The sequence below is a fragment of the Manis javanica genome, chromosome Y, assembly GCF_040802235.1.
Source record: "Manis javanica isolate MJ-LG chromosome Y, MJ_LKY, whole genome shotgun sequence".
In the NCBI taxonomy this organism is placed as follows: domain Eukaryota; kingdom Metazoa; phylum Chordata; class Mammalia; order Pholidota; family Manidae; genus Manis; species Manis javanica.
The window spans coordinates 5,612,075-5,624,019 of record NC_133175.1 but is presented as its reverse complement, the minus strand read 5'-3'; the positions used below and the strand labels follow the sequence as shown (position 1 = coordinate 5,624,019).

The 11,945-nt window shown below is 37.4% G+C and overlaps 1 pseudogene; it reads right to left on the bottom strand.

Moving 5' to 3' along the window:
- Positions 1-3,325: 3,325 nt before the first annotated feature.
- LOC140847583 (regulator of nonsense transcripts 3B-like) lies at positions 3,326-11,673 on the bottom strand (annotated as a pseudogene).
- Positions 11,674-11,945: the final 272 nt, after the last annotated feature.

The window sequence follows — 11,945 nt, the reverse complement described above, 5'->3', positions numbered from 1 at the left end:
TTGATTTTGGAGGTAGTTGATTTGATTCTGCTTCTGTTTAGTAATTAATTATTCAACTTTGCTGTAGTTTCATATTACCTGGTGACATTTATTTCCTGTTAGGAATACTTCTATCTGTAGCAGTCCATCCAAAATGCACTATAGAGGTGGTTTGTAGGAGGTAAATTCTCTCAGTTTTTGCGTATCTGAAAATTGTTTAATCACTCCTTCAAATTTAAATGTTAGCCTTGGTGGGTAGTGTATTCTTGGTTCAAGGCCGTTTGGCTTCATTGCATTGAATATATAGTGCCACTCTCTTCCAGCCTGTAAGGTTTCCGCTGATAAGTCTGATCATAGCCTGATGGTTTTTCCTTTGTATGTGATCTTATTTCTCTCTCTAGCTGCTTTTAAAACTCTGTCTTTATCCTTGATCTTCACCATTTTAATTATTATATGTCTTGATCTTGTCTTCCTTGGGTCCCTAGTGTTGGGAGATCTGTGGATATCCATGGCTTGAGAGACTATCTCCTTCCCCAGATTGGGGAAGTTTTCAACTATTACCTCCTCAATGACACTTTCAATCCCCTTTTCTCTCTCTTCTGCTGTTACTGCTATAATGTGGATATTGTTCCGTTTGGATTGGTCACACAGTTCTCTCAATATTCTTTCATTCTTAGAGGTTCTTTTTTGTCTCTCTGTGGCTCAGCTTCTTTGTATTCCTCTTCTCTATTTTCTATTCCATTTACTGTCTCTTCTACTACATATAATCTGCTTTTAAATACCTCCACTGTATGTTTGACTTCAGATATGGGATATTTTTAATGACTGAATCTCCATCTTAAATTCATCCCTGAGTTCTTGAATATTTTTCTGTACCTCCATGAGCATGTTTATGATGTTTATTTTGAACTCTTTCAGGAAATTGGCGAGTTCAGTTTCATTGCATGTTTATGATGTTTATTTTGAACTCTTTCAGAAAAATCAGTGACTTTGGTTTCATTTGGCCCTTTTTCTGGAGTTTGTGAGATTTTGGTTTAAGCCACATTACTTTGATGTTTCATAATTCTATATGGTGCCCTCCAGTGCCCAGTAGCTCCAGTTTCTTCTGGAGCTTCTCAGCCTCTAGGGTGAAGTTGGGGGTCATAGGGGAGTGGAGCTTTTGCCTGGGAGTAGGGAAGAGCTGTTTCCTGATTCTCTGCTACAGTGCCTGTCTCTAGTATCAGAGCCAGTGGGCTGACACACAGGTGTAAGCCGCTGTGCACAGCATCTCTAGCTGTTGCAATTGGGGCCTCCCTCTGGCTAGCCTGACTGCAGAGAAGTGCCTGCTGGTTTATGAGCAGGTGCTGGGAGCCTAGGAGGAAGGCACAGCAGGGTGCATGTCACAGTGGGGGGCCTGAGAGCTGAGTAAGCATCCAGGGGGATGGAGCACCTGAAGCACCCCAAAGTTCCCAACCTGCTGGGCAGAGTGTGCCCAGATAACTTTGTCCACCTATCCCTTCTCCCATGTAGAAAGCTCTGTGCAAACCCTGCCCCTTTAGCAGCCTTCTCTACCAGGAAGCCTCTCAGACTGCCTACCATTCTTTATGCCTAGAGTGGCAGGATGTGGATTCCTGTCCTCCACAGATGGTCAGAATCTCAGTCTCTCAAGCACTCCACCTATCCCAGCTCCCCAAAACCAACAACCTCAGGAGCACCATAGTATGTAGGTTTGTGCTCCCAAGCAAAACTCCAAGGCTGGGTCTTCAGCAGTTTGAGGCTTCCATCCCCTTTGTGCTCTGTTTCTCTTCTTCCCACTGGTGAGCTGAGGTGGGTGAAGAGCATGGGTCTCACCAAGTCAAGTTTTCGTATGTTAGCCTGTCTGTGAGGTCTGTTCTGTTCATGAGGTCTGTATGCACTCTGGTACAATTTTCCTTCTTTCCTGTTGCAGAATTAGGGCTAGTTGTATTAACTATATTTTTCACACTATATATGGTTTGGGGAGAAATTCTCTTTCTCACCTCTTATGCTGCCATCTTGAATCCTCCGATGGGTCTTGCTTTCTTATCCATATTGCCACTCTGCATCTTTTGATTGGTGGATTCAATCCATTTACATTGAAGATGATTTTTGATATGTAATTATTGCCATTTTATTAATTGTTTTGAAGAGCCAGTATTTTCTTTTTGGTTGCCAAAAGGCACAGCAAATAATCTTTCAACTGAGAAATCATCATCATCATCATCATCGTAGCTACCATTTGCCTTTGGTTTAAGTTGTCAGTGACACTGTGTTAACAGCTTGTATAAATCACCCTTTTAATTCTTACAGCCTATGGGACACTTATTTTTTGCTTGGTTTTCCTCCTTCCTCTCATGCCACCCTTTCTGAGTTTCTTTTGCTGATACTTCTACATCATTTACTTTTTAACATTGGAGAGCCCTTCAGTTCATTCTTGGACCTCTTCTTTCCCTCTACACATTCCATTGGTGATTTCATCCAATAACATGGCTCTAAATAATTACTTTGTTGATAACACCAAAACATATATCTCCAGCCTGGACCTCTTCTACTCAACATCTCCACTTAGATGTCTAATTAATGCTTTAAACTTTGTATGTCTCAAATGGAACTCCTGATCTCTTCATCTGCAACTGGGTCACTCAAAGTCTTCCACATTTCTGCAAATGGCATCTCTATTCATACTATTGATTAGTCAAAATTTATCCTCCACCCTTCTCCTTCTCTCACATCCCACCTCTAGTTTTTAAGCACATCTGGTCAGATTGGCTTTGAAATTCAGAATTTGAGGATTTATCTTCACATCTCCCTGGTCTGCGCCATCCTCTCTCACCATGTTATTTTGAGGTTTCTCAGTGGTCTCTCTGCTTCTGTCCTGGCTCCTCTACTGCAGCCAGAGTGATCCTTTCAAGACCTGAGTCAAATTGTGTCACTGCTCTGCTCCACCCTTTTCAACGACTCCCCAAGCCTTTCCTAATTAAAGTTAAAGTATTTGCATTGGCCGAAAGGCTCTACCTGGTTGGACACTATTACTTCTCTGACTCAACCTCCTGATCCACTCTCCCTTGCTCACTTTGCTGAAGCCACACTGAACTCCTTACTCTTTTCCAAACACACAAGACACAGTACTCTTCACAGCCTCTGTTCTAGCTGTTCTCTCTGCCTGAGACTCCATTCCTCCAGGTAGCTCATGGATGGATTCCTCACCCCCTGCAAGTGAAGGCTCAAATGGCCTCACTTGAGAGACCGCACCCTGAACTTTCTGTATCTCCCTTCCCTGCTTTGTTTATAACGCAACCTTCTAACATGCCATACCATTTATTTGTCTATGTCCCCATTGGAATTAAGCTCAACAAGGGCAGATGTTTTTAACTACTTGATTTATATTGAAATAATCATAGATTTGCAAGAAATCGCAGTGATCTCGTTCAGAATCCCTTTCCCTATCCCTGTACTCTCTACCACTCTCATCTATATGAGAAGCAAATCTGAGAATGTACCCTCATAGACCTTCTAATCCCAAATGCAGGAACACTCTCATTCTGCCCTGGCAACTACATAATGAGCATGCACGTTTGGAGCACAGTGAAAAAACAGTATGTTTTGAAAAACAGTAATAAAACCCAAAAGTCCTTCACCCGTATTGATACTAAAATATCTGAAATTTTTCCTTCTCATCCCCCTACCCTGTGTAAAACAGAGTATCTTCATTCATGTACAAGTCCAGGACATAGCACTAAAACTAGTATCTAGAAACATGCTGAAAACAAATGTACCAAAGGGCCCTCTACTATTGACCTTTTAAGCTTTTGTCTTTAAGTTGGCCTTCAGAATGCTTGGGCAGTGTACAACTTTGCCCACTGGCTCTTTCATCATTCAGATACTCTTTGTCCATTTTCTTGGCTTTTTCTCTTTTGTCCAATTCTTTTTCATCTTCTTTTTGTGGCTTCTTGAGCAAATTTAAAGAAAACAAGTTTATTTTCATTTTGAAGGGTGGAACACTCTTGTCTGACTCCATCAAAGAGAGTACTATACTAAATATTCTAAATTTAGGCTATTGAAGGCCTTTATCTCTGCAGGTACTCTTAAACTTTCAGATGAACAACTAGTGCACAATAGGTAATTCACTTGAAGGATGCTATTATTGTGGAAGTGCTACCCACTCAAATTATGTGGTTTAATCACTTTGTGGCAAAAGGATCAGCACTCCTTTGGCTTAAAATGCGCTAACCTTTAAGTGAACCAATACACACTTCTAAGTATGCCTTCTGTACCAAACCAACATGTTTCTATAACTTGATGCAAAAAATATGCCCCAAACTTAAACGGCTAGGCAGGCCATTACTGTTAGACTGTTTTTATGTAGTACTTGAAATGACAAATAATTGGTCACCAAAGGAGTGATCCATTGCAAGAAGAATTCTGCCTTGAGCCTGAGTGTAACACACTTATGATGGCATAATTGTATTATTAGAGGTGAACAGCAAGAATTAGTTGGCATTTGGTTTAAAAATTCAAATATCTCAAACAATGGAACAGTGAAGTCCCATCTGTACTGAGCAGGAACTCTATTCAGTGTCATATAGACATGACAGAATGCAATTCTAAAATAAACATGGTTTACAAGTCCAAATTGCTAAGAAAAAGTTTCTCACCAGTGAGCCAAATCTGTACAGAAAAATGGTAGAAAAAGAAACTATATCTCCTATGGAATCCCAATGCTCTTACAATTACAAAATGCAAACCAATTAAATAAAAGTATTGAGATAATTATAAAAACAAAAGGTTTACCTGCTTGTCTTTCAGGAAGCTCAAAAGTGGGGTTGTCTTTTTAGCTACATAAATGTAAACAGATTGTTAATAATGCTTATCAACCCCTAGAAAGGTTTCCACTTTTTGACATTCCCTGCCAACTACCCAAGTTGGGAAAAGTAGACCCCGTAACAGAAAGTTGACAACTATATTATCGAACAGATGTCTTACAGTATTCTTTTTCAATTGTGAAGGTTTAAAATACTTTTGAAGAAGTGAAGAAATTCAAATGAAAACAGAACAATATTTCAAAAGAGAAATTCCCAGTGTCAGAGTTAAGCACAAATGACATTCTATTGTTTTACAGATGGCACTATAAATTTATTCACCTGGGAAGAAATTGGGGGAAGGGAATAAAATATCCTTCTGACGCCTATTTCCTTTTCTGGAAATTTATTGTAATATTAGAGATAGGCTTATACTATGCATCCATTAATAAAAACCAAGTTTTAGAATAATAGTTATTTATTTATTTATTTATTTATTTATTTCATTTTCAATATTCTGAACAATGCTGTTTAGCCTCAGAGCTAGCGTTTTGAAAACACACTTCCTTTGTATGAATTCCTAGGAGAGGAAATCCTGGGTCAGAGGCTATGGTTATGTTTAGAGCTGATAAGTTAGCAGCAATTTATTAGAATCCAAATCCGAACTAGAATTTCTGAAGAGGTTTTCAATTTTGCAGTAGCTAACTTCATTTTTTGATATTTTCCAGTCAAAAAATTTTTTTTAGGAATATGAGTTTCTCATTACTGGAAAACGCCAATTGATGTTCAAAGGATTACCGAAATTTAAAGGTCCCATGAGTCTTTTAACTTTTTATACTTATATTCATTTGTGTGGCACTAAATACAGGTCACAGAGAATTTCTCCCATCTTATAAATGCATTCTCATAATCCTGTGAGGCAGGTATTATCTTTCCCATTTTACAGTAGAGGAAACAGTTTCAAAGAAGTTAGTGCCTTCCCCGTGGCCACACAGCTAGGATGGAAGTGGGAGTCACACAGGTCTTCTGAGGAAAAACAATGCTTTAATTCCTCCTGCCCACATACCTTTTCTCTACTTTTTGCTTCTATTTCCTCTAGCAGTGTCTCTGTAGTAGATGTCATTTTTTCATTATCTGCAGCATAACTTTCCAAAAATGTTCTATAATTTGGATCTAAATTACTGTTTTAAGTAAAAAAAAAAAAAACAGGAAATACTACCTTGGATATTTTTCAAAGGTGGTAATATTCTACTTCACCAAAGATTGAAAACCAGCCTAGCCATATCCACAAGATATACCTTTTAGAGCTTTACTGTTCACTTAACTCTCAGGACTCCTGATACCCAATAAAGGAGTCTGGGCTAACATGGGGTCAGGGAAAATGAGACACCACACATTAAAACAACCTCCTGGGATGTTAGTTGGCTTTTAAAATTCAGTGTTCCTACTAATCAGAGGCAAACTTACGGGATAACTGAAAGTCAGTTATGGAACTTCAGAGGGTACTATGTATAAGCAAGTAACCATTTCTATATGTGTATATCTCAGTTTAAGGGAACTCAACATATGAAACTCAGTTGTTCCACAAAAAGATAAGTTGGGGAGATGTCCTAGCTGTAGTACTGGAGGTGATGTTAATTTCTGGAGTTCTTTCCTAGATACGTCTGACATCGGACAGGGCAACATCCCTGAGTCACTCTATTGCTTATGCTTGGGTGTGTCTATGCACTGTGGAGCATGTTACTTGATCTAGTGTTCCAGGCCTGAATCTGCGATATGACCAATAAGCAAGGGTGTGTTGAGTCTTTTGTTTTCTCTACAAAATACCCATTATCTTAATAAAAAATAAAATAAAACTAGATGATTCTAAAATAGCAATGTGATAAAAATAATACTGCAGCTATGCCCTTATACAACATAACATCTTATGGAGATCTCAAAATCTGGAACCAGTTTACCTTAAATGGCAATTATCAGGTTTTCAGTTCCTGTATTTCAGTTAAGTGTTATTTCTAGGGATGCAGTTAAGTGCATATTTAAAACCTAGAAAATAGGACTAGACACTTCAGCTACTTTATATGAAGTTACTTGAGTATGGAAAATTTTCTAACACAGCTCTCAATGATAATTCCTCCACTTTATAAAAATAATTAAAACCAGAAGTCAAATAAATTATCATAAAATGGTAAGAGGCCTTAAGGAGTTGCTATACTTTGAAACATCTGAATTTTTCCACTGTGTTCTAATTGAAAGACCTAAGGTGACTTACTACTCAATAGTCAGCAATAGATTGCTTAATCATTGAGTAATGAAATGCTACCAGCCAAAGAGAGTGGAAATTATAGAGGAACCCCACCTCCATTCTAACAACTAAACAAAGCTTTTATCAGTTAATTACATTTCTCATGAACTTTATTCCATGTTTCACTATTTAAAAGCCTGGAGTCCAATTAGTTCCCACAAAGGTAATGTATTTTCAAAACCCAAAGCAGTAATAGCTTTACGTAACTAGAACTATACTGTACTATCATCGATTGTCCAAACTTTGGTATTTCTTTCCTTAGTCTTCTTTTTTGCAGCTTTTTGAAAAGGTGCAAATTCTTTATAGCAGGATATTCCTGACCTGTTTAGAAAAAATACTACACTTTCTATAACAAAGAAAATGTCCAAAGTGGATACAAGAGTCTACCCACAGTTTTGCAGGTCTCTTTGGTGGTAGTAATCTTAATAGGACTTACCCACAGACATAAATAGCACTCATAATTGAAATCAACATGTTACAAAAGGAACCCCAAGTTCATACTGATCACATAATGAAAAGACATGGCAGGGAAGTAAAATATTCATTTAAGTTCAACTTGTAAAGCATGATATTTTGATACATAGGGGAAAAACTACAAATTAATTTTAAATAAAAAATATATCAAAATCTTTAGAATAAGCAAATCTATGGAGATAGAAAGTATATTAGTGGGTTACCTAGAGCTGGGGGTTAGTGTTGGGGAGAATGAGGAGTGACAGCTAAGAGATATGGGGTTTCTATTTGGAGTTATACATAAGTTCTAAAATTAGATTGTGGTAATGGTTGCACAACACTGCGAATATACTAAAAAACACTACACTGTATACTTTAAAAGGGTGAATTTTGTGGCATGTGAATTGTATCTCAGTAAAGTTGTTGTTATAAAATACACCAGGAGACACTAAAAGCATCAGCAACAAAAATAGATAAATTGGATTATATCAAAACTAAAAACTTCTGTGCATTTAAGGACACGACCAACTGAGTGAAAAGGCAACCTACAGAACAGGAGAAAATATTTGTGAATCACATATCTGATAAAGGTCAATATACAGAATATATAAAAAACTCGTAGAAAAACAACAAAACCTAGTTTAAAAAAATGTTCAAAAGACTTGAACAGATATATCTCCAAATATAATATACAAGCAGCCAATAAGCATTTGAAAAGATGCTCATATGCTCAAGCATATGCAGAGAGTAAAATCTTACTTCACTAATCATTAGGGAAATGCAAATCAAAACCACAATGAGCTATCCCCTCCCACCCATCAGAATGTTTACTATTAAAGGAAAAAAAGTAACATGTGTTGGTGCGGACATGGAGAAATTAGGGTAAATTAGAATCCTCATGCATTACACTGTGTGGGAATGTAGAATGGTGCAGCTGCTCTAGAAAATAGTATGCTGCTTCCTTGCAAAGTTAAAAACAACTTACCATATGACCTGGCAATCCATTTTGGGGCAATGTTCAAAAGACGAACAGATATTTGTACACCCACACTCATAGCAGCATTATTCACAACAGCCAAGAGGTCGAAGCAACCCAAGTGTCCACTGATGGGTGAATATACAAAATGTAGTATATACATACAATGGAATATTACTTAGCCTTAAAATGTAAATTCTAACACATGCTACAAGATGAATCAACCTTGAAGGCTTTATGCTAAGTGAAATAAGCCAGTCCCATAAAGCCAAATACTTATATGATTCAACCTACATGAAGTACCTAGAATGGTTAACTTCATAGAGACAGAATGGTGGTTGACAGGTAGAATGGTAGTTGTCAGGGGATGGGAGGAAGGGGAAATGGGGAGGTGTTGAATGGGTATAGTTTCAGTCTTGCAAGATGAAAAGGTTATAGAGATTTATTTTACAACAATGTGAAATGTAGTCACCACTACTAAACTGTACACTTAAAAATAGTTAAGATGGTAATCTGTGTATTTTACCACAAATTTCAAAAATGCAAATAAAAGGGAATCAGGTAATGATACATGCTATATAACATGGATGAAACCTGAAAAACATGCTAAGTAAAAGAGGCAGTCACAAAAGGCCACACGTTGTATGATTCAGCTTATATGAAATGTCCAGAAGCCACAGCTAGATTAGGATCTACTGAAGCTGTAGGTGGAGGAAAGAATGGGAGATGGCTGCTAATGGATGTAGGATTCTTTTTTGAGTGATGAAAACATTCTGGAATTATATAGTGGTGATGGTGGCACAACTTTGTGAAAGCACTAACAACCATGGAGTTGTATAATATGTGAGTTGTATCACAATTAAAAAAAAGTAACTACTGGAAAAAATACACTAGATTGCTGCTATAGAGTAATGTCATATAGGATATGAAACACTATGATCAGATCATTGGCATACAGAATGATGCACAATAAAATAACTAGAATTGACCAGAAGGTATGTATCAGAAGGCAGTCACGGAAGAAACATGATTTTGGAAATTGTAGTGAATACAGAATCAGAGTACCTTAATAACTGATATATTTGAGAAGGAATAGATAAACCAGACTGAAGCAGAAGGAAACCGTGGGAGATGAGCTGAAAAAACAAAAGTGAGGCCTAACTGTGGAGGATTCTGCCTAGCAAGGAGTTTGGATGTTTTTCCCACAACTGCTCTTTAATCAATATTTCAAAAAGACTAATTTCATGGCAATTTAATGGACTGAACTATATAGAAATGGAAAAAAATCAAAATCGCATAAATTTAGATACAGTGGTTCTAAAGCATTAGGTGATAATATAAAGTGAAAGTTTTGGTGAGCCTAGGTGAACAAGATACTAAAAAACAATAAACTGAAAAGATTCATTACTTGTTTAATATTAAGAGGTGATAGAGGAAAAAGTTAAACACAGCTCAGATTACCAGGAAATCACTGTCTCCTGGAATAAAGTCTGAGTGGAGAAGTAGCTAGTTTGGGATGCCTGGGGGGAAGATTAATAAAAGCTGGATAAACACAGCAGCAATACGTCAACTGTTACTGACATGTTTCCTGACAAAGATTTCATTTTTACAAACTCTGAAGTGATACTGAAAGAAAAACAGCAACAAAAAGACACAGCATTCACCTATGATTGCAAAGCCAAAAGAAAAGTGGAAAACTGCAGTTTAGACATTCTCTGGCTAAATGTTGGAAGCAGCAGATAATAAATAAAATGAGTCAGGGCATACCCTACAGATTCCTGGATACAAATTGGGAGATCACCAGGTTCAGTGTTTTAATGAGGTACAACAAAATGTTAAACAGTATTCCATGTGGGAACTATTGGCTTCAAGGATTTGAATTAAATTAATAAATGTTGGTCGTTGAACCAAGATGAGAAGTAAATTTTTAAAACTTGTTATACAAGTTTAGAGAGTCACTTATCAGTATTATTACTGAAACTAGTAAATAGATCACTTAATCCAGGGCAAAAAAATTTTCATAGAGAAAAGGCAGCAATTTATTCAGTTGATTAAACTACAGAAATAGAGGTTAATAAAATACTGGATGGCTGTGAAAAGTCATGTATTTATAAGACTATAATAAAATTATCAAATGTGTAAAAACTCTTTAAAAAATGTTGCACATTCTATCACCCAGAATTTTAGAAAAGAATGGATTAAGAAAACTGTGAAACACTAATGCAGTGTTTAAACATACAAATGATAAGCTCCCCTTCAGTTTCAAAGACTCACCTTTATTGTCAAGGAATACAGAACCGTCAAAGTGATCCCTGAACAAAATAATGTCCTCCTGGTTTTTAAAGCTGATGTATGCTCTGGTGAACACATGAGGATAAAGACAGAGAGGAAAGCAGTTATGTAAATGTGCTCTCAGGTATCTGGCTGAATACAAGTATGCATACATTAAAGAGACAGGCTCAAAGATGAAATGGAAAACAGGATAAAAAAGAATGGGAGCAACCATTTCTTCATTTACCCCTCTTCCCTCTCTTATTTATTTATTTTACCTAGTATCATTTAAAAAAAAAAAAAACTCAAAGTAATCATTCTCAGGCAGAGGCTGAAGATGTTCCTGAAGGTGCGACTTGGTCAAGCTGGGAGTTAATCCCGAATTACCAGTTTAAAATTAGTCAGGAAAATAAAATTAGTGCAAAGCAATTTTCTGTCATACCTGAAAGAAATCACCACCCTGAGGAAGTCTGGGCTTTAAAAGATGAGATCGTTTATACAAACCTAGGAGAAAATATTCTTTTAATGCTCAAAACTAGTCAAACATAACAGTAATGTGATTTTTAAAAACTCTTAGAAACGAGAACTGCAAGGAGAAAGGAAACTTTCAGGTTCAGTTAACCCGAAGTCCCACAGTTCACTGGGTCTTCGCATTTTCTGTCACTCATCTTTCAGTAAATACTAGTAGTGTTAAGAAATTAGTAGACCAAGCTTCCCTCTGGGGAAAGGTTCTAGTTTCTGGTCCTAACCTCCCGCCTCCCGTATCGCACTGCCCAATGCGCTCGCGGCCCGGAGTCTCAGGGCCCGCTCTTCGGACGTCCTTAGTCACTCAGCCGTCCTGAGTAGGGTGACGCCTTCGCGAACCCCAAATCCCGGAACACAAAACGGTAACCCATTTCGGGCCCGGCATTCTGGAGTTGTAGATAACCTCCATTTGTAAGCAAATGGAATTCGGAATCTTGGAAGTTTAGTATTTTTCAGATCGAAAGATGCTTTTTGCAGGCTTCTTTTTCCTCAGATAAACCCGATGTTTACCCAAAGTTTTGTCTCACCGGGGAAACGACTAGTACTTTTTATCGTTTGTGAAAGTGTGCATTCAGAAGCTTTAGAATTTCTTTTCCTTCTATGGATTAGAATTCACAGATTTTTTAGTTAACAGCTTTCACAG